General features: G+C 41.6%; 1 long non-coding RNA gene across 1 annotated transcript in view; it reads left to right on the top strand.

The window, feature by feature from the left end:
- Nucleotides 1-1165: 1165 nt before the first annotated feature.
- LOC126301790 (uncharacterized) overlaps nucleotides 1166-24321 on the top strand; it is a 32168-nt gene continuing 9012 nt past the window's right edge. The window contains exon 1 of the long non-coding RNA XR_007553094.1: nucleotides 1166-1512. This is a non-coding gene — a long non-coding RNA (uncharacterized LOC126301790). The remainder of the gene's footprint in view (nucleotides 1513-24321) is intronic.

The raw sequence follows: 24321 nt of genomic DNA, 5'->3' as shown, positions 1-24321 counted from the left end.
CGTGTACATACCGCGCACTCTAGACTCTTGTGGGTATGTGTTTCTCAGAGATGACTCAATCAAAGCCCCACTTCAGTCACCCTACACAGGACCTTACAAGGTTGTCAAACGCTCTGGGAATAACATGGACCTCCTTATAAAAGACTCTGTAACCACGGTCTCACTCAACTGAGTGAAACCAGCTTTCATTGAGCCTCAGGTGGACCCCCCTGATTCGGCCCCTATCTCTTCCAGTCCTACTTCAAGTGGCCACTCATCTTCTCATACCATACATTCGGGTACTGATTCTCCACAGCGGGCTTCTTTGCCGAGCACTGCTTCTTCTCCGCTCTCATCTAATTCGAGTGGCCAAACTTTTCGAGGCTTCACTCCTCCCAGCCCTCGCAGTCGAGCTGCCAACGACTTGGATTCTACCATTGTGTCACCATCTTCGTGTGACAGCTCTTGGTCACGCCGTTCAATCCATGTGGGCTCCTCGTTGCCTTCGGCCACACTCCCTCGGCCGTCAGTTGATCACCCGAGGTTGTCGCCTGTGCAGTCCAATGCATCTGCCACACCCCTCTCCGCAAACGCTTCTCCCTGCCATGGCTTCCCCACACCTCCCTGCCGCCCCCCCCCCCCCCCCCCCTGGCTCGTACAGGTGCCACCCAAGAATTCACAACACATGTACATCCTGATGACATACATAAATTATCTGTTGTTGTTGATGGTGATAAGGCGTGTGTGTTACTCTCGTGTGGCAAAATTGAGGGAGGAAGTGCAGAAACTCGTGTGGTGCGTCGCTTTAAATTAAGCACAAGTGCTGCGTGTGGCAATTTGCGTGCCTTTGTTAGGCCTTCTGGCAAGGTGATTCTCCGCCTGCCTGCAGACGAAGTGCTACACCTCCACTCCAGGACAGGACGTCGTCTTCGGCCGCCGGCTTCGCTTGCTGATTTTGCCGTCGACGTACCGGGTTTCACCCCTCGGTCTCCTACCAGTCGACCGCTTCCGCCTCACGCTGAAGAACTGTATGTTACCTTCCTAAATTCTCACCCCCCCCCCCCCCCATTCACAGGGTCGTACTCCATACTGCACGGGGGGGGGGGGGGGGGGGGGGGCTATGTGGCGTGCAGCGCCGTAAATATCGATATTTGTAAAGAGTGTAAGTGTGCTATCTTTGAGATGGAGAGTTTTGGAGGATGTTTTCCGCTAACGGCAGTTAGCCTCATGGACTTGTATCGGTGTAGACGTGAAGTGCTAATAAATTGTCATGAGAGAATACTAGTTGTTTACCTACAACTATCACCCAATTCCCTCATGTCTAATATTGAATGTACAGTAGCCTAGTTGTTTCTGCGCCTACTAGATGGCGCTCGTAACAACACCATGTTTACTTTCCCACACTTTCTAAAGTGGGCACCTCAGTATCGTTGCATCTGTTGTTCACAGTACGAGCAGCCCTTAGCGGCTCGCCATCTCACAAGTGTTTATGACGTCGCCTTTCCGGCTTAGATCTTTTATATTATGTGACATGTAAGTACTGCATCAATTCGAGTCAGTGCAAACTTTAATCTTATTAGTGTACAGTACATCTAATGTTTTAGTACAGTTAATCTAATTCTGCTGGCGACGCTCATAGTATCGTCGAAACCAGGTCAATTTTGACTTAATATTTGAGACCGAGGGTTTATTTGTGAAAATATAAATCTTTCACGGTCACTAAACCTTAGCAGCTGTGTTCAAAGTTTTATATTTCTTACCTGCACAGGTCTCTAACGCTGCTTCTAAATACAACGAATTAAAAAAGAAAATTTTAAATATTAGCATGGCTATTTTAACAAGCAGTGTGAAAAAATAGGACTTGTCCCGACTTATACAAAAGCCTACATCAATTTTTCTGTATGTATGAAAAATCCAGTCCTTTAGACCTATCATTAAGAATAATATTTCTAATAGGCTGAAATAGCTTAACGCTGAAGACCGTCTTAACGAAGAAGCATACCATTTGTACTGAAATATTACAAACACTTATCGTGTTAACTATTATTTTAATATTGACATGTGGACTCAAATTAACGAACATCTAGAGATTTGTAAAATAGGTATAATGCAGAAACACGAGAGTAAGTTCAGCAGTCTTTTGTCTGCTTTCTAATGAAAATGCCCTCAGAATACATTTCAAAAAAGCAGCCACGTCTTTCATGTAATAATTTTAAATAAAACCAACATCGTCTCTACTGAGAATGAAAAAGTCCTGTTAGGAAGAGGACTAAAATACAATGTCAGACCTAACCTGTCAGACAGAAATGTGAGAAAATATGCTTGTTGATTTAAAAATCGGTCTCGATTATAAGATAGATAATGCTTCTCAAGCCCAATTGCGAATGACGTAACCCGCATGCTAGAGAAAAATGCAGCTACTTTGTCTAATGCTATGCATCAAGACAGAATTTTAGTAACTTCCGTTAATAATAAACTTAAAACAACAAATGCTTTAATAACTAAATCCGATAAAGGTTGTTGTCTATACATTGCTTATATTTCTGAATATATTTCTAAAGCTGAAAATTTCTTCAGTGGGAACAACATATCGGAGCTGCATGATGATCCGACTCCTAAATTACAGAAAGTCAGCCATTAACAATGCAAAATTTCTTATAAAACCTTTCAAATAGAATCATACATATCAATATGAACCCTCAGCACCCTAAGCTTCGGTCACAATTCAAAATTCATAAACCTAATCATCCAATACGTCAAATCTCCAATAATATGAATGGCGCATATCACGATTTGGCCCGGTTTCTTTATGAAACTTTGAAAAATCCTTCGTTTTCGAAAATAAATATTCCGTTCCTAACAGTCACGTTTTGGTCCAAAATATTAAAAACTTAGTATGCAGTTCAGACACCAAGCTTTTTTCCTTAGATATTAAAAATCTTTATACCAAAGACCCGGTACATAAGACGCTCATCATTGTGGAAGAAAACTTACGTCAATTTAAAAAAGATCTATCGGATAAACAGGTTACCGATTTTATGGATCTCATTAATGTCGTTGTCAAGTACAACTACATTGAATTCAACGGACAACTGTACCAGCGGTCTGATGGGCTTGCTATTGGCAACCCTTTAACCCGCATCCTCGCTGACATCTTTGCCAATTCCTTGAAAACGAAGCTATTTAACCGTGTCTCAGCAGCGTAGAGGGTAAAAATCGTAGAGGGAAACCAAGAGATGAATACACTAAGCAGATTCAGAAGGATGTAGGTTGTAGTAGGTACTGGGAGATGAAGCAGCTTGCACAGGATAGAGTAGCATGGAGAGCTGCATCAAATCAGTCTCAGGACTGAAAAGTCGCTTCACTAGGTATCCTTTCTTAGAAAAAGATGTTGTTGTTGTTGTTGTGGTCTTCAGTCCTAAGACTGGTTTGATGCAGCTCTCCATGCCACTCTATCCTGTGTAAGCCTCTTCATCTCCCAGTGCCTACTGCAACCTACATCCTTCTGAATCTGCTTCATGTATTTTATCCCTCCACGCTGCCCTCCAACACTAAATTGGTGATCCCTTGATGCCTCAGAACATGTCCTACCAACCGATCCCTTCTTCTCGTCAAGTTGTGCAACAAACTTCTCTTCTCTCCAATCCTATTCAATACCTCCTCGTTAGTTATGTGATCTACCCATCATCTTCAGCATTCTTCTGTAGCACCACATTTCGAAAGCTTCTATTCTCTTCTTGTCCATACTATTTATTGTCCATGTTTCACTTCCATACATGGCTACACTCCATACAAATACTTTCAGAAATGACTTCCTGACACTTATATTTATACTCGATGTTAACAAATTTCTCTTCAGAAATGCTTTCCTTGCCATTGCCAGTCTACATTTTATATCCTCTCTACTTCGACCATCATCAGTTATTTTGCTCCCCAAATAGCAAAACTCCTTTACTATTGTAAGTGTCTCATTTCCTAATCTAATTCCCTCAGCATCACCCAACTTAATTCGACTACATTCCATTATCATCGTTTTGCTTTCGTTATTCGTCTTATACCTCCTTTCAAGACACTGTCCATTCCGTTCAACTGCTCTTCCAAGTCCTTTGCTGTCTCTGAGAGGATTACAATATCATTGGTGAACCTCAAAATTTTTATTTCTTCCCTCTGGATTTTAATACCTACTCCGAATTTTTCTTTTGTTTCCTTTACTGCTTGAGCAATATACAGATTGAATAACACCGGGGACAGGCTACAACCCTGTCTTACTCCCTTCCCAACCGCTGCTTCCCTTTCATGCCCCTCGACTCTTATAACTGCCATCTGTTTTCTGTATAAATTGTAAATGGCCTCTCGCTCCCTGTATTTTACCCCTGCCACCTTTAGAATTTGAAAGAAAGTATTCTAGTCAACATTGTCAAAAGCTTTCTCTAAGTCTACAAATGCTAGAAACGTAGGTTTGCCTTTCCTTAATCTTTCTTCTAAGATAAGTTGTAAGGTCAGTATTGCCTCCGTGGTCCAGTATTTCTATGGAATCCAAACTGATCTTCCCCGAGGTCGGCTTCTACTAGTTTTTTCCATTCGTCTGTAAAGAAGTCCTGTTAATATTTTGCAGCTGTGACTTATTAGACTGATAGTTCAGTAATTTTCACATCTGTCAACACCTGCTTTCTTTGGGATTGGAATTATGATCTTCTTGAAGTTTGAGGGTATTTCGCCTGTTTCATACATCTTGCTCACCAGACGGTAGAGTTTTGTCAGGACTGGCTCTCCCAAGGCCATTAGTAGTTCCAATGGAATGTTGTCTACTCCGGGGGACTTGTTTCGACTCAGGTCTTTCAGTGCTCTGTCAAACTCTTCACGCAGTATCGCATCTCCCATCTCATCCTCATCCACATCCTCCTCCATTACCATAATATTGTCCTCAAGTACATCGCCCTTGTATAGACCCTCTATATACTCCTTCCACCTTTCTGCTTTCCCTTCTTTGCTTAGAACTGGGTTTCCATCTGAGCTCTTGATGTTCATACAAGTGGTTCTCTTATCTCCAAAAGTCTCTTTAATTTTCCTGTAGGCAGTATCTATGTTACCCATAGTGAGATAAGCCTCTACATCCTTACATTTGTCCTCCAGCCATCCATGCTTAGCCATTTTGCAGTTCCTGTCGATCTCATTTTTGAGAAATTTGTATTCCTTTTTGCCTGCTTCATTTATTGCATTTTTATATTTTCTCCTTTCATCAATTAAATCTATTTCTTCTGTTACCCAAGGATTTCTACTAGCCCTCGTCCTTATACCTACTTGATCCTCCGCTGCCTTCACTACTTCATCCCTCAAAGCTACCTGTTTTTCTTCTACTGTATTTCTTTCACCCATTCCTGTCAATTGTTCCCTTATGCTCTCCCTGAAACTCTGTACAACATCTTGTTCTTTGTTTATCCAGGTCCCATCTCCTTAAATTCCCACCTCTTTGCAGTTTCTTCAGTTTTAATCTACAGGTCATAACCAACAGATTGTGGTCAGAGTCCACATCTGCCCCTGGAAATGTCTTACAACTTAAAACCTGGTTCCCAAATCTCTGTCTTACCATTATATAATCTATCTGATACCTTTTAGTATCTCCAGGGTTCTTCCATGTATACAACCTTCTTTCATGATTCTTAAACCAAGTGTTACCTATGATTAAGTTGTGCTCTGTGCAAAATTCTACCACCTGGCTTCCTCTTTCATTTCTCTCCCCCAATCCATATTCACCTACGTTCCCTTCTCTCCCTTTTCCTATTACCGAATTCCAGTCACCCATGACTTAAATTTTCGTCACCCTTCACTATCTGAATAATTTCTTTTATTTCATCATACATTTCTTCAATTTCTTCATCTGCAGAGCTAGTTGGCATATAAACTTGTACTACTGTAATAGGTCTGGGCTTCATATCTATCTTGGCAACAATAATGCGTTCACTATGCTGTTTGTAGTAGCTTACCCGCATTCCTAGTTTCCTATTCATTATTAAACCTACTCCTGCATTACCCCTATTTGATTTTGTTTTTATAACCCTGTAGTCACCTGACCAGAAGCCTTGTTCCTCCTGCCACCGAACTTCACCAATTCCCACTATATCTAACTTTAACCTATCCATTTCCCTTTTTAAATTTTGTAACCTACCTGCCCGATTGAGTGATCTGACATTCCACGCTCCAATCCGTAGAACGCCTGTTTTCTTTCTCCTGATGACGACATCCTCTTGAGTAGTCCCTTCCCGGAGATCCGAATGGGGGACTATTTTACCCAAGAGGACGCCATCATTTAATAATACACTAAAGCTGCATGCCCTCGGGAAAAATTACGGCCATAATTTCCCCTTGCTTTCAGCTGTTCACAGTACCAGCACAGCAAGGCCGTTTTGGTTATTGTTACAAGGCCAGGTCAGTCCATAACCCAGACTGTTGCCCCTGCAACTACTGAAAAGGCTGCTGCCCCTCTTCAGGAACCACACGTTTGTTTGGCCTCTCAGCAGATACCCCTCCGTTGTGGTTGCACCTACGGTACAGCTATCTGTATCGCTGAAGCACGCAAGCCTCCCTTCCAACGGCAAGGTCCATGGTTCATGGGGGAGGTTGCAGAAGATGCGTTGATGATATTCTAGTCACCTATAACAGACCCGCTGATAGAAATGATGATATATTTACTACCTCCATGAAAAAATGTCTTTCACTATTGAACTCAAAAGCGATAACCGCCAATTAAATTATTTAGACTTGACGCTTACAATAGAAGACAATATCACTTTCAATATTTTTCGAAAATATTCTTCCTCTTTTCATCCACAGTCTCAAAAAATGGCCTTTTTTCACTCTGCCGTCCACCGAGCTACCTCCATACCACTTTCAACAGAAAAGTTTAATGAGGAGATTAATTTACTTAATACCATAGCAGTCAATAATGAATACATGCCTAACATAGTGGACGATATCCTAAAAAGAAAACTGCAAGAACTACCACACACAACACCTCATGCACTGAAATTAAACCAAAAACACGTTTTTCTATTTCTTTCATAGGACCCACTCCCAATCATTCAGCGCATGCTTCGCAACAAATACAACTGCAATGTTGCCTTCTCTACTAATAATAATCCAAAGAGATACTTCATTCATAATTTGAGATCCATTCGCTCACCTACAGAAAGTTCTGGCGTTCGTAAGATCTGCGATACTTGCTCCTCCTATTGTATAGGACAACCCCTACGTCCTCTCACCATAAGATATGAAGAACATCTTTTGAGGAAGAACGGCACCAAGCCCCTAAATTCATCCTTTGCCGATCATCTCTTAATTACTTGACACGTGCCTAAAGCCATAGGCGATAACAATATTCTGCATACGGAAAAGGAGGGCCGTAGGTTAGATGTCTTATAGGAATTGGAGATTTTCAAACATCACTCGTTATGATGGCTTCATTCTCAACGAACAGCTGCAGCTGCGAAATAAAAACTTTTTTGATTCTTTAAAGCCATTGCTTGATCTTTGAGTCAGACTTCCTCATGCAGTTTACCGAAATGTTGTTTTCCTGTCACATCTTTGCTGTTTTCTTGTATGTCATAACTAACGTTTGTACGTTAAAAAATGTATATCTATTTAAAGTAGATAAATATGTAACTACATCCTGCTATTATTAATTTTTACGTTATGCCTGAATCAGCTGCATCACAGTTTCATGTGTCTAATTTTGAATGTACAGTAGCTGTTTCTGCGCCTACTAGATGGCGCTTGTAGCAACACCACGTGTACTTGCCCACACTTTCTAAAGTGGGCACCTCAGTCTTCTTGCAACCATTGTTCACAGTACGAGCAGCCCTTAGCGGGTCGCCATCTAACAAGTGTTCATGACGTCGGCTTTCCGGCTTAAATCTTTTTTAATATGCGACTTCTAAGTACTGCATTTTTCGAGTTAGTAGAAACTTTAATTTGATTAATGTACTATATACCTAATGTTTTAGCACAGTTAGTCTAATTCTGAAGACGGCGCTCATGACTTAATATTTGTGTCAGAGCTTATTTGTTACAATATACAAAATAAATTTACACATTTGTGAGAGAAATGCGACCAATGTCACGCTCTGGCATTACATCTATTAGATAGCAAATGACGAAAACGGGAGGATTTCTTAGGTTTTTACTACATATTAACACTTTTCACATTTTCTTTCGCAACATGGCTGCCAGACCTTGGACATGAGCGAGGACGTTAAGAGTTGCATGAACCAAGGCACCAAACCCGGCCAATTATTCAATAATCGATAACAGAAACTTGGATTGTGCTACTTCCTACTGGCCGATTGCATCAACTTAGTAGCTTCTACTGTGTTCTACTGTGTTGCTTGTAGTGTTTTCGCATTCCGCAGCACGCGACAGAAGTTAGCAGGTGATAAATGTACACGTTTGGGAGAGAAAAGTGACCATTGCGACGATCAGGCAGTACGTCCTTAAGACAGCAAATACCGAAAACTGGAGGTTTCCTCAGGTTTCTCTTAAATATTTGCTTTGGTGGAGTAATATCAAAGAAACACAACTCAATGAGTAACAAGCCCAAATATATGCAGTGAAACACGTAATGCGCCTTACGAAGCATGAATGAATACCATGCATTATATGGCAAACAGGAAGTGATACCATAACAACCAATGTGGCCAACCAATTCAGCAGGATATTCACTGCAGATCAATCACCCGCCATCTAGAGCAAACAGTCCCTGCAATATGTTGTAGCTGAACAAGTACTCATGGAACCTGTGAAAATTTTGTAGTTAATTATTTCAAAGTAAATTAAAAGACTCAGTCATCCAAAACTCAACATACATAAAATCAAAGAGAGAAATCCAAACAATTATTTTCCGTCAAAAAATAAAAATCAAATTCTTATACCCACGTCTTTTGTACCCCCCCCCCCCCCCCCCCCCCCAAAGATTACTTGGTGCAGATGCACTCTTATCTGAACTCTTGTGGGAATCAACGTGAAGCAGCAAGTAATGAGGGACCCATCTGTAGTGTGACAAGTCAGGAATTAGGGTAGGATGTGAAGTGTGCTCAGACAGCTGAAGCATTTAAGGTGTTCACTCGGGAAGTGGGAAAACCAGGCTGAGTCTGTCTGGCACAGATTGTCACTTTCAGCCATTGAATTCGTATCAGTGCCAGATTAGAATTTAAATTTTGTCAAGAAACCATTGTTATTTACACATTTGCTGAGGTAAGTGTGACAGGACTTTTATTTTTCTTTATATACATAAAGGGATAGGGTCAGCTGCAATCTGTGGCTGTTTAGTGATGATGCTATGGTTTACAGGAAGGTGTTGCCATTAGGTGACTGTAGAATGATATGAGATGACTTGGACAGAATTTTTGGCTAATGTGATGAATGTCAGCTAACTCTAGTTGTGAAAAAATCAGTTAATGCAGATGATTAGCAATAACAAATCCATAAAGTTTGAATACAGCACTATTAGTATCCTGCTTGACACAGTCAGGTCATGTAAATGTCTAAGGGAACACTGCTAAGTGTCTTGAAATGGGATAAACGTGTAAGGCAAGTGGTCGACTTTTGTTTATTGGAATAATTTTAGGAGTCATGTGCAATTATTACTCTGATATGGCACTAAAATAATCATTGCACTGCCATGTTATAATATTAATAATGGCTCCTTGAAACAGGTAAGGTTTTATTGTATATGGGAGTGGCAACTCATTAAATAGTGAAGATGCAAATGAGCAATGTGGATATGCAGATTGCCTTAAACGAGAGTGTCTAAATTATGGTTCGAAGTTTTCTTTCCAAGCTACCCCGCCCTGGGTAGACAAGTAAGGCACGCACGTACCCCCTGGTAAAGGCCAGGCCCAGGGAGGGGTGATTGCCTGAGCTGACACCCTCCGACCATGCAGATTGGTCCCTCCATCCGTTTCTCGGGAGGTGTGAACAGTCGCCTAAGGCGGGAATGCCCTCTGAGAGGGTCCCCACAAGGAAGGAGCGCGCCATCGGAGACGCTGGCAATCATGGGGGATTCCTCCGCAATAGATTTCTCTTCTTCTTCTCTCTCGACTTCTGCCCACAAACAGAACCTTCACCAGCCACCAGTGACAAAACTAGTACCACCTGCCCCACAGTTCCTTGTAGTTTCTCGATCTGAGGACGGAAAAGATTTTTCCTCGATCAACCCTTTCGTTATCCAGAAGGGTGTAGATGCCATAGCCGGATCTGTCAAGTCTTGTACCAGGTTGCGTAATTGTACCTTGTTACTAGAAACTGCTCTGGGCCACACTCCTGTACACGTTCCCTGTCCAGGTGGAGGCTCACCGCACTTTGAATTCATCTTGTGGAGTGGTCTATACTAGATCACTCGACGGATTGACTGACGAGGAGATTCAGTCTTTCCTCGCTGAGCAGGGCGTGACAGCTGTCCATAGGGTCATGAAAAAGGTCAACAATGACCTTGTACTGACCCAGACACTTTTCTTGACCTTTGACAGTGTTCAGCTGCCATCACACATCAAGGCAGGCCACGAGGTTATTTCTGTTCACCCCTATGTCCCGACACCTACGCGCTGCTACCAGTGTCAGCGTTTCAATCACATTCGCCATTGTTGTTCCAATGCGGCTACATGCGACTTGTGGCAGGGCTGCCCATGAGGCTGACTGTCCACCTCCGTCTCCTCGTTGTGTGAACTGTCGCGGTGACCATGCAGCGTCCTCCTGAGACTGTCCCGTCTACAAGGAAGAACGCTGTATCCAAGAAATTTGGGTCAAAGAGAGAGTCTCCACCTCGGCTGCTCGCAAGCTATTCGCTAGCAGGAAGCCCATGTTGCTCCCAGCGGGGAAGTACAGTACTGTCCTCGCCTCTCCTCAGACTACCAGGGAGGTGGCGACGCAGACATGCAATCTGACCTTCAGCACTATGATCGTCCGTTAGGCCAGTGCTAAGATTGCCCGGTCGACGTCTCCTCTTCCTCCCGTCGCCCCTCTAACACAAGCACTTTTATCAGCTTCTGCCAGGACGAAGACCCAGAAGTCAGAAGCACGGGCCTTCAAGACATAACCGTCTCGTGCAGACATTCTACGTACCTCGAACCCTGAGCCATCGACCAATCCTTCCACAAAACGGCCTTCCAAGAAGGCTCATAGGAAGCACAGTTCTCCTTCCCCGCCACGGCGCATTTCTCCTCCTGCGCCCCCCAGCGGTTGCCGCCCGAGGCCGTCACCCGTTTCGCCTGGCCACACTGCTGGTAGCCAAACATCTGGCCGTTCACCAGCGGAGGAAGCTCCCCCTTCCGGCCATCTTCACAAGATGGCCGATGAAGCTATAGAACAAATGGACGATGACTGTCCGCCTCCTGCTAGCGGCGGCAGTGCTCGCTCGAAGCCGGGCCCTCAGTGGCCTTCTCGATGAACCCTTCTTGCATATTCTTCTCACGATGGCACTTATTCACTGGAATATTCGCAGCATTCCTTCCAACCGAGAGGACTTGAAATTGCTGCTCCGCTCACACTGTCCTCTCGTCATAGCCCTCCAGGAAACCAAGCTACGCCCATGTGATCAAATTGCCTTGGCACACTACACCTCTGAGCGTTTTGACTTACCCCTATGGCAGGTATTCCGGCTCATGGAGGGGTTATGTTGCTGGTCCGGGATGATATCTACTATGATCCCATCATATTGCACACCGCCCTGAAGGCAGTTGCCGTCCGCGTTACTCTCCCCAATTTTACATTTTCCATCTGTACCATTTACACTCCATCGTCGTCTGCCGTTACAGACATGCTGCAAATTGTTGCTCAGCTTCCTACACCATTTTTGTTAACTGGAGACTTCAATGCTCACCATCCTCTTTGGGGCTCTCCAGCATCCTGTCCGAGGGGCTCCCTGTTAGCAGACGTTTTCAACCAGCTCAATCTAGTCTGCCTCAATACTGGCGCCCCTACTTTCCTTTCAGACACCTCACACCTATTCCCATTTGGACCTCTCTGTCTGTACTACCCAACTTGCACGCCGGTTTGAGTGGTATGCGCTTTCTGATACATATTCGAGCGACCACTTCCCGTGTGTTATCCATCTCCTGCATCATACCCCCCTCTCCGTGCGCACCTAGTAGGAACATCTCCAAAGCAGACTGGGGGCTTTCACGATCAAACCTTCACAAGCTGCGATAGTCAGGCCGCACACCTCACGGAAGTCATTCTCACTGCTGCTGAATATTCCATCCCTCGCACTACTTCTTCTCCACGTTCGCGTACCGGTCCCCTGGTGGACCGCAGCATGTAGAGACACTTTACGTGCTCGTCGACATGCTTTACGCACCTTTAAACGCCACCCTATAGTGGCGAATTGTATCACTTACAAACGATTATGTGCGCAGTGTCGTCGTATTTTCAAAGAAAACAAGAAAGCCAGCTGGGCTGCTTTCACAAGCACCTTCAACAGTTTTACTCCTTCTGTTGTCTGGGGTAGCCTGCGCCGGCTACCTGGCACTAAGGTCCACTCACCAGTTTCTGGCTTGACGGTTGCGAATGACGTCCTTGTGGCCCCTGAGGATGTCTCCATTGCCTTCGGCCAATTTTTTGCAGTGGTTTCGAGCTCCGCTCATTACCACCCTGCCTTCCTCCCCCGAAAACGGGCAGCAGAGTCAAGGCCACCTAACCTCCGCTCCTCGAATCGTGAAAGTTATAATGCCCCATTCACCATGCATGCGGGAACTCGAAAGTGCACTTGCCCGGTCATGGTCCTCCGCTCCAGGGCCTGATTCTATTCATATTCAAATGCTGAAGAACCTTTCTCCTGCGGGTAAAGGTTTCCTTCTTCGTACTTACAATCGCATCTGAATTGAGGGACATGTTCCCGCTTGCTGGCGCGAGTCTATTGTTGTACCAATTCCTAAGCCGGGGAAGGACAAGCACTTGCCTTCCAGTTATCAACCCACATCGCTTACCAGCTGTGTCTGTAAGGAGCGAATGGTTAACTCTCGTTTGGTTTGGCTGCTCAAATCTCAACCCCTACTTACCAATGTACAATGTGGATTTTGTAGGCGCCGCTCTGCTGTTGACCATTTGGTTACCCTGTCGACCTTCATTATGAATAACTTCTTTCGGAAGTGCCCGACCGCGGCTGTGTTCTTTGATTTGGAGAAGGCTTACGACACCTGTTGGAGGGCGGGCATTCTCCGCACCATGCATACATGGGGCTTTCGCGGTCGCCTCCCTCTTTTTATTCGTTCCTTTTTAGTGGATCGACAGTTCAGGGTACGTGTGGTTTCTGTCATGTCATACACCTTTCGCCAGGAAAATGGGGTGCCACAGGGCTCCGTTTTGAGCGTCGCTCTCTTCGCCATAGCGATCAATCCAATAATGGATTGCCTCCCAGAGTGTCTTCATGCTGAAGCTGGTGAATTGCCACTCACCTACCGACGAGATATGCTGCTTCGTCTTTACGCCTGTCGGCTTCTGTCAATGCCCGACCACCCATCGTATCGTGACTTTTTGACGACTCTTGACCGTCAATACTGGTTGTATGTCCCTGCCCTGCTACCCCCTGGAGTTCGCTTTCGTCGCCTCCTTCAACATCTTGATTTTTCACTCCCTGCAACCTTTAGAGTGGGCGAGAGCCGCACGCCACCTTGGCTCCAGGCTCAGGTTCACGTTCACCTTGACCTCCGCTCGCTCCCAAAGGAGGTTACCCCCGGTTCAGTATACCACTCCCGTTTTGTCGAACTTTGTTTGAAGTTCATTAATATGACCTTCATTTATACAGATGGCTCTAAGACCAATGACGGGTTCGGGAGTTCTTTTATTGTCGGTGCACAAAGTTTCAAATACCGGCTACATGGCCATTGTTCGGTCTTCACAGCTGAGCTCTTTGCCCTCTACCAGACTGTTCTTTACGTTTGCCGCCACCGACATTCTGCTTATGTCATCTGCTCCGATTCTCTGAGCGCCATCCAGAGCCTCAGTGATCCGTATCCGGTTCACCCTTTCGTGCACCGGATTCAACGCTCTCTTCAGCAGCTGGTGGACGACAGGTCTCCAGTTAGCTTTACGTGGGTTCCTGGCCATGTCGGTATCCCTGGGAACGAAGCTGCAGGTGCTGCGGCCAAGGCTGCAGTCCTCCAGCCTCGGACGGCTTCTTGCTGTGTCCCTTCATCAGATTGTTGCACGATCATTTGTCATCGCATTTTATCGCTGTGGCATGCCGACTGGACTGCACTTAGGGAGAACAAGCTTCGGGCCTTGAAACCTCTTCCCATAGCTTGGACGTCCTCCTCACGTCCTTCTCGGCAGGAGGAGGTCGTTTTGGCCCGGCTACGAATTGCACACTGCTGGTTCAGCCATCGCCATCTGCTGACGGCAGCGCCGGCGGCGTTCTGTCCATGTGGGCAATTGCTGACTGTCCGCCACATTTTAACGTCCTGTCCGGATTTTACTACGCTGCGTCTTGATCTTGGCCTGCCATGCACTCTGGATGCCATTTTAGTGGATGACCCAGGAGCTGCTGCTCGCGTTCTTCGTTTTATCAACTTGACACACCTGTCTAAGGACGTTTGATTATGCTGTAGTTTTTTAATCCTATGTCTGTTAATACGTCTTTTATAGTGTTGTCCCTTTTAGTTGCTGTTTTAACCTTGTGCTTCGTGGTACATTCCTAAATTAGTCAGGGCGCTAATGACCATTGTAGTTGTGCGCCCTAAAACCACAAAAAATACATACATACAGCCCTTCCATTTCAGCTGGCTGAAAATAAAATCATCTTCATGAACTCTTAAAAGATGAAAATTTCAATCATTCTTGGTGTGCTGCACATGCTCTGAGTTCTGAGTCTTTGGAATCATTTGAGAGTTCGTGATAATGTGATTTACTTTAAGTATCAGATAATGTTTTCCTCATGAACTTTTATTAGTGTGTGATTTAAAAAATATTGATAGTAATGGTTATGAGAAAATTGTGTCCATAGATTGTTACAAGCATTGATTTATGTGCGCCTTCATTGTGCCCAACACAGTTCACATTAGGAGAATTAAAACGTAATTTTTTGTGCCTTTTTGCACGCATGCGCAACTTAAATCTGGATAAAATCATGTTCAATTTTGGCGACGAGTTTTAAGCATTGTGGAATAAACTTAAACAAAAAGAATATGCACATTTATTACAAAACATAAAAGAATTGTTTACCTGACTCTTTTGCTTCAAATGACCATTCCTCATAGATAATTGACAAATGATCATTCCTTTTGGGACATCGTATATATGATAACTAAACAGTAGAAACTCCATTTTGTAATAAGAACTATACAACAGATAGCATAGACTGCTACTCAATGTAAAGATGATCCATTGAGTTGCAGACAGGCAAAACATAAAGACCAATGAAGAAACTGTAACACATGCAGCTGTCGGCGAAAGCCTTTTTCATCAAAGAAAATGCACACATGCACACATTCACACAAGCAAGCACACTTTATGCACACTCAGCCACCACCATCATCAGGTCGAACAGAACACACATTTATTGGTTCTGTGAGAATTTAGCATGTAGAATACAAAACATGACAATCCTGAATAATCATTGAGCAGTTAGTATATGCCTGCACTTTAAATAATGAAGTAACATGGAACATGAAAAAGATAACTTGTTAATAGTATATTACACAGTATGGGAGCCTAAGTGCACTCAGTAGCTCCATAACACACACGTATCTTTGTGTACATAAAATTCATACAACCCAAAACAGACGGAAACATTAAGTACCATGAAAATTAATCAAAAAAGCAAGATTTATGTGTTGGCTATCAGCATGCATTTTCGTGAAGTTAAAGGCAAGGATGATATCTGCCTAGTAACACTGTTAATTAGTACCCATAACTATGAGTATATAATGCACAAAACATTTGCATTAGGGCTTACAGCTATTTGAATAATAATGCAGATACTGCTTACTGATGCAGAATTTGTTGCAATACTTGTTAGCTTATTGTTTGTTCACAAACATGTGTAAAAGATGCAGTTACACTGTGTACTAATAAACTGGAGATGTGATGCTATAGAATGGCACCGTGATTCTAGGGTTGGTCAACACTGAAGATTCTTTTGCTGGTGTAGCTTGGAAAGAAAACTTCGAACCATAATTTAGACACTCTCGTTTAAGGCAATCTGCATATCCACATTGCTCATTTGCATCTTCACTATTTAATGAGTTGCCACTCCCATATACAATAAAACCTTACCTGTTTCAAGGAGCCATTATTAATATTATAACATGGCAGTGCAATGATTATTTTAGTGCCATATCAGAGTAATAATTGCACATGACTGTTGTATGAGCATTGATTGTTGTACATCGGCACATGAGGCATTCAGTTAACAGATCATAATTTATGGGGTTGGGATAACAACCAGTGGTTTCATGTTAACAGCACTCACACACAAAATAAGTTCAAAACACAGTGTTGACACAGTACAGAAACACATTTAAAGAGAGCAAGTGGAACATTCTAGGGATCAGCAGTTATCTGCATTTCCTATTCAGCCATGATTGTGACAAAACTTTACTATATTAAGGAAAAACCCTGCTACAGTTTCAGTGTACAGACTGTTGGCTAAATATTTTCCTTAGATGCACTTAAACAAATGCTCCATATACCATTAGACAAATATTACTGCAATTTCAGAGCAGTGTCTGTCCAATTCTAGCCAAGATCCCTAGTCACATTTCTTTTCTTCAAATGTTTGTTCTGAATGTAAAAGTGTTTGACTAAAATAATCTTCACTTGCCCCCTTCCAACCGAATCCAGCCCTTGTGAAAGTCTTCAAAAATATGTATAAAGTTTACAATGTTGTTTTCCATTGCCCTTCTTCACGCACTGCTAACACATACTCGTACATGCAAGAAAATAAGAAGAAAAATACACTGAACATTTAAACAACAAAAATGTTTAAAGAACAGCAGTTCGATTGTTACCGCAGAATTAAAACTTACTTGCACAGCCAGTGTATTTCATGCTAAGATTTAGTGGTTGTGCTATGTACAATATTTAAAGAAAATTTTTTATTTACTCAACAAAAAAATGTTACTGCACTGGAATTATGAGGGGCATATAATAAGTAATGCAACAAAATTTTTCCTGGAAGCAAGTTTCTTATTTAAGATGCTAATAACCACATTGTTTCCCATCCTCTTGGTTGCAAAAACATGTTTCTCTGTAAAACGATGTTTCTCAAAATAATCTATGTGCAATGCAATGGGCTTGTACCAGTTGACTGGGAGTGCCTGTATGCCTGCATGTACCACTCTGCTGGTTGACATCAGAGTGAATATCCTGCTGCACCAATAACTTCACCATCTTACACATACTTCCTGCAGAGTGCAAGCTGCATTGAGCCAAACAGATGGAAATCGGAATGTGTGAGATTGTCAGTAGCCTCTATAAGGAACAAGAGTCCAATGCAGTTTCGTGAGCAGCTCCATTTGGATATAGGCTTGTTTTGAGTTCTTGGATTGTCATGGAAAAGGAGAGTTTTGTTTGCATTTTTGTGGTGACGAACACCCTGAAGTCATTTCTTCAATTTCCTGAGTGTAGCACAATAAATGTCAGTTAATTATTGCACTGCAAGAGAGGACATGAAACAGAATAACACTTTCTGAATCCCAGAAGATTGTCACCGTGACTTTAATGGCCGGGTGTGCGGCTTTGATCTTCTTCCTCAGAGAAGTGGTGTGGGACAACTCTGTGGCTTGCAGTTTTGTTTCCGGTTCAGAGTGACGAACCCATGGTTCATCGCCTGTGATGTTTGACAAAAAAATTGACACAATCAGCCAAGTAACACGCAAGCAGTTCTGAAGAAATGGTCCTTTCTTGCTCTTTGTGGTCTTCTGTTAGGTGATGTGGAATCCAGTGGGCACACATCGTAGAGTACCCCATCTAGTGGGTGACTGTGCCATCACTGTCAACAGATGTCCAGTTGAGCAGTGAAGTGTTTTGATTGTGAACAGTCACCCATCTCGACTGTGGGCAAGTTCTAAAATTGTAGGAGTCCTAGCTGTGTGCAGCTGCTGGCATGTGGGAGATTATATAGGTTTGCTTAACCTTGTTGCGAGGGTGACAAATGCTTGCCCAATGACGCACCATGCATTTCTTCACTGCCAGGTCTCTGTAGACATCCTGCCAAAAGAAATGCAGTGACAGCTCCCTTTTTGGAATACTCCTCTGTTAGACACAATTTTGAAGACTACACACAGTGCTGCTACCTATCAAACTTGATGAGCTATGGTGGCAGAAGTGGCAATATTCCACAATTTCCCACAACAAATTGCGCATATGTCGACCAATATTTGTGGAGAAAAAATTGTTTGTTGCATTACATATTGCATTCCCCTCGTATTTATGGCATTGAATTGTGTGTGGTGCATAGTAAATGAAACAAAAATGCAAATTAATTGTTTTGTTAAGGAATAAACTTTTGAGGTTATCCATAATCAGTTATCGCAGCTCCTGGTTAAAAAATTAGAATGTATAAAAATAGCACCAGTAAAACAACTTTACAGAGTAAATTGGTTTGCTTGTGGGCGAAAAGCAAAAATAGTTCACATCACACAATATGATACAGAATGTGGTCAGACCCACTTCAATAGATGGATTAATTTGGGAAACATTCACAAGAAGTATTTAAATAGATGCTCAGTCCTAGGTCAGATTGACCTAAAAATAAAATAAAATTGAAAAGATTGTGAGCAGTAGATATGGGGAAGTGTTTTGGAAGAGTTTAAGTTTTTAGAGCAGAAAGATAAAATGACAGTGTTCTACCTATAGCTTTTCCTCATCAGGTACCTTTGTACAGTTTGTCATTAATGTCTGTCTGTCTGTCTGTCTCTGTCTGTCTGTAATAAAAATAAAAATAATTTTATTGTCATTCAGCTGGTTACAGCAATAGACAGTCAGGAGCTTATATTTCTACATAAACTACTATATCGATGTAAATTGGTTAAAAACATAAAATAGGTACACATTAGAATACAGTATTTTCAACTTTAAAAAATTCATCAATGGTGTAAAACGGATTGTTCACTAGTAGCTTGTATAATTTAGCTTTAAAAATATTTACAGGCAGTTCTTTAAAGTCAGCACTTAGTCTATTAAACATCCTTAGTCCGAGAACTAGATAGGAGTTCTGCGATTTTGATAATCTACGATATGGTACGTCTACAGATGTTCTTTTTCTAGAATTATGGCTATGAATATCATTTCTAAACACAAAATTAGAGACATTGTTTCTAATGTACAATAAAACATTGTAGATGAATAAGTTTATTACTGTAAGACACTGCAATTTAATAAACAGAGGTTTACAATGTTCTTTTTTATCAGAATCCGTTATTATTCTGATCACTTTCTTCTGTAAAAGTAAAATGTCATTTACATGACAGCTACTACCCCACAGTAAGATTCCATAAGAGATGATGCTTTGGAAGAAGGCAAAATATGCTGATCTCACATAGTCATTGGGGGACATGTCTTTTTAAATTTCTAATTAGATAAATGACTCTTGAAAGCTTAGCCAATATATTTTTAATGTGTGGTTCCCATGTTAATTTATTGTCAGTAGTAACACCTAAAAATTTAACAGTTTCTAATTCTTGGTAATTGGGAATCTCTTTGAGGCTAAAGTAAAGTGTCTGGGTTTTGTTTTCATTTAGTAGGAAGCCGTTAGCTTTGAACCATAATGAGGACTGAGCAAGGGTATTTTCAGTCAGTGTTTTTAGTGTACCTAGATCAGAGCTTTTATGTAGAAAAGTTGTCATCAGCATACAATATTGTGTGAGAATTTATGAATAAGGGCAGGTCATTAATCATTAGTATAAACAGTAAAGGTCCAAGCACCGACCCTTGAGGCACTCCGTACCTAACATTAACCAAATTTGAGTTCTCTCTACCAATGCACACAACTTGTTGACGGTTCTCTAGAAAAGACCTGAACATATTTATACTGTTGTCATCAAAACCATAGTAAACTAGCTTTTTCAGCACAGTGTCATGGTCTACACAGTCAAAGGCTCTGCTCAGGTCACAAAATGTAGCCTGGGCATAGTCCCTAGCCTCGAACACATCTAGGACTAATTTTACGAGGGAGTCCATTGCATCCGTTGTGGATTTACCTTTTCTAAATCCAAACTGTTTATCACTAATTATATTTAGTTTACCCAAGTAGACACTAACATGCTCATACATAATTGTTTCTAAAATTTTTGAAAAAACTGGGGTTATGGATATAGGTCTGTAACTAGCGGGACAGTTCTTTTCCCCTTTTTTATATATGGGCACAACTCTAGAAATTTTTAGTATGTCAGGGAACTTACTTTCAACTAGGCATTTGTTAACACAAAAGGTTAAAGGATAAATCACACAACCAATAACATCTTTCAACAAATTAACTGACATATCATAGTAATCAACACTAACTGAAGGTTTGAAATTTTTTACAATTTTTAGGATATTATTTGGGCTCACTTCCGTGAAAGTGAAGGTGCTCGGGGGAAGCTTTTCAAAACAGCTGTCCATAATGCTAAGTGCATTTTCAGGGGTTTGTTTATTGAACTACTAATTTCTTCAATGGACTGGATGCAATATTTATTAAATTCTTCTGGGGTAATGGCGATTTCCTCTTTGTATTTAGTGTGTGCAATGGAGTTTATTAGACTCCACGACTTTTTGCATTTATTGTTAGATTTTTCAATGTTTACTATGTTATGCAGTTTCTTTGCTTCATTTATTGCCTTCCTATACTTGTATTTAGCTTTAGCATAGTTCTTTATGCAGTTCTGATTTACTGGATTTGTACAGACTAGAATACAGCATGACAGTATTTTTCAGGTGCCCTAACTGTGGAGTATACCATTCCTTCGTTTTCCTTTTCTTGTAATTACTACTAATATTCACTGTTCATTTTTTCAGAGGGATGTTATTTTCAAATATATTTAAGAATACGGAGAAAAACTTGGTGAAAACAATATCACCTGAACAGTGTTGAAACTTATTAAAACGTGTGTCCCAACTGAAATAAGTGAGGGCATGTCTAAACCTATCCACCCTCTCTTTGCTCACTGGTCTTGTAATCACAATTTTAGATTCTCGTTTAGTGCAGTCTGAAGTTACATTATTAAGACTAAGATATACTGCATCATGGTCTGAGAAAGGGAAACCAATTACATCAGTGGACATACAAGTTCTCTTAATATTTGTAAATATATTGTCTAGACAGGATGAGCCTCTGGTGGGTTTGCAGTTAACATAGTACAGGTTAAATTGTCGAAGCACATTTTGGAGCTCTGTCACAGTTTTTCTGTCCCGCAGGACATCAAAACTTGAGTTGATATCCCCTCCAATGACAATATTGTATTTTTTCCATTTTGGTATACATATGTACATTAAGATTTCCTCAAGTTTCTCCAGAAAGATATGTGGGTCACCACTAGGTGCCCTGTACACTACTACTACCATTAGCTTAAGGCTCTCAATTACTAGACCTGATACTTCAAAATGCATTTCATCACAAACGGTATTGAGATCCATCCTGCCACAGTTTGGTGCAAGAGGTGTTTTTGTATATATTGCTACCCCACCACGTAAGTGCTGTTTTCTACAATAGTAACTTAGTAGTGTGTAATCCTCCAATACTTTGTACCCAAGCTCATCCTCTTTGCACCAATGTTCACTTAAACAGAGAACATCTACCACGTTTTCATTTGAAAATTCGTTGACTATTACGTTTTTATCTGTCATACCCTGAATATTGAGGTAGCATATTTTGAACCCTACTTTAGGCATTTCTTCTTTTGTATATTCTCTTAGTTGACATGACCTAGTGTTACCGCATGAAAGTTGACCAGGTTGTGTCCTTCCATTACTAGAACACCCAGCCTGGTCTATGCATACAAGTTTTTTGTCATCTCAGTTGAAACATAATCCAAACACATTACTGGTCTTTTTTCCTTCTCTAGCTTATCCAATACTATTCCGAGAATTGTATCACTTAAAACACATTTACCTAGCTTATTGAAATGTTGCCCATGCTTGGTATGCCATTCTCTGCTACAACTAATGGTGTTAATTAAGGAAACATTCTTAAAGTGCTTACAGATAGCTTTGTACTCCTTGTTGGTCTGCTCCACTTCCTTATTCACGCACGACCACTGGGGCAAATCGTGTCAATGAGGAACATTAACAACAATCACGTTGGTGTGGGTTAACACTTCGAGAGTCTTCTTCAGTGTCGAAGTAGCTATCTTCCTTTCATTTCTGCTGACGTCGTTTGCTCCGGCCATTACCACTACAAAGTCTCTGTCCGCGAGGGCTGTGCTTTCTTTCTTGATTGATGTTGCAACGTCTCGTAGACCAGCTCCTGACTTAACAGTACCTTGTATTTCAAACTCGTTAATCACACGAGGTCCGCGTTCCGTTAACATAGCTGCTAATCCTCTGGTGTAACTGTCTGAATAAATCTTAATTTTACGTTTTTTTCTTGTACCTTACTTCGCTGTTCGCCAAGTTTTGAGTGTCCTGCACCACATTATCAGATGAGTATGCTGATACAGTTTCTATGTCACCTGTGTTTTGAAGCGAATTATATTTGTTATTTAATGGTAACAGAATGTCCTGCCTATGTTTATTGTTAATATGTTTGTAAAAGCTCCTCTTCGATTTTACAGTAACCCATTTACTGCTAGGCCTGTTGAGAGCCGTTTTAGTCGTAGCTTCACTTTCTGGCAATCCTTCCATGGGTTTGGAGATATTAAGACATAGCCGATGATCACTCTCTACCAATTTAAGCTTGAGTCTTCTGTTTTCATCACTCAGAATTTTTGTTTCCTCTCGTAGCTCAGCAATAATTAACAGATCATTTTCGGAAGATGAAGCACCGATTTTCACATCTTTGGTCGTTGTTTTACCACGCCATTGCTCTGACTTGTGCGGATTTACTTAATATTTCTCGTACAGTTTTTTTAATTCATTCTGCAAGAGTCCAATGATTTTAAGATATGATAGGTTTTCCTTTTTTATACTGTCGGTCTTCCTTGCTACATCACAAGTACACGTTTCTTGATCATTAAGAGATGCAGCCTTTTGTTTACAATCCGCACAGTTCCACATAGTCGCACAGTTATCGTCGCTTCTCAGGGAAGGATCAGTCTTTCCGCAACGAAAATGAAATTTATAGTTACACTGGACACACACGAAGCCACTTTTAACAGGTTTCACGCACTTTTTGCAAGTTTGACACTGTATAACATTATTTTCGACAACCTTTACATTCAAAACTTCTGCAACTGACGCCATCTTGAGGCTTCCTGTGTGTGTGTCTCTCTCTCTCTCTCTCTCTCTCTCTCTCTCTCTCTCTCTCTCTCTCTCTGTGTGTGTGTGTGTGTGTGTGTGTGTGTGTGTGTGTGTGTGTGTGTGGGGGGGGGGGGGGGGGGGGGGGATGTGTTGATAGAAAAATGGAACAAAAAGTCTCAATGTTCAAGTTCCATCATTTTGAATAAAATTGTTGAGCTTTCAACAGTTTTCTGCCATCATATTCAGGAATAAAATCACTTACTTGGAACTGGCACACTATTCTGCTCTGGTATGATTTTTTTGAGTAATTTAATTGAAAGCTTTGTTGCTTTGGTAAAAGTAAAATAGGTTCTTTTTATCGTGACAGAATAAATTACTATTAATCACACCAGATTTGTCGGAGAACAGCAGCAACATGTGTAATTGATCCAGCTTTAAGGAATTCTATTACCTTTCAGCGGATAACTCGTGCGTTAGAAAAGTCACGGTGTTCCGTTCGGAGCAGGAGCCGGCTGTCTTTTCTTATTCGCGATATAGAAAATTACTAAAAAATGAACAGAAATTTTTTCAGAGGAAGATCGCGCAGAGAAAGCAGACAGAAGTTACATGAAAGAAACCTAAGGGGCCAACAAATTGGATTTGTACGAACATATAAATGGAACTGAAAGAACTTGGAATAAATATTATAACGATGTCGTCACGACAGCCTCCTGTTCCGACAGAACACAAGCTGGATCATAAGGCTACATAAATCTTTTAAACAGAAAAGATTATCACAAGTATAATTAATGAAAATAAGGTTGAGAGATTTTCTTTGAAATTAAATAAACTTCAAGGCTTCAAGTATTATATTATGAAACGGAAACTTACATTAACATGGCCACCCATTGTGGTAGTGGAGCGAATTTTCATGATACACATTCTCGAGTGTTTGTGGCTACATATATTTTTAATCACTTAAACTCTTAAAGTTACAATAAA

The sequence above is a fragment of the Schistocerca gregaria genome, unplaced genomic scaffold (genome assembly GCF_023897955.1).
Source record: "Schistocerca gregaria isolate iqSchGreg1 unplaced genomic scaffold, iqSchGreg1.2 ptg000139l, whole genome shotgun sequence".
NCBI lineage: Eukaryota > Metazoa > Arthropoda > Insecta > Orthoptera > Acrididae > Schistocerca > Schistocerca gregaria.
This window is presented reverse-complemented; position numbering and strand designations above follow the sequence as displayed.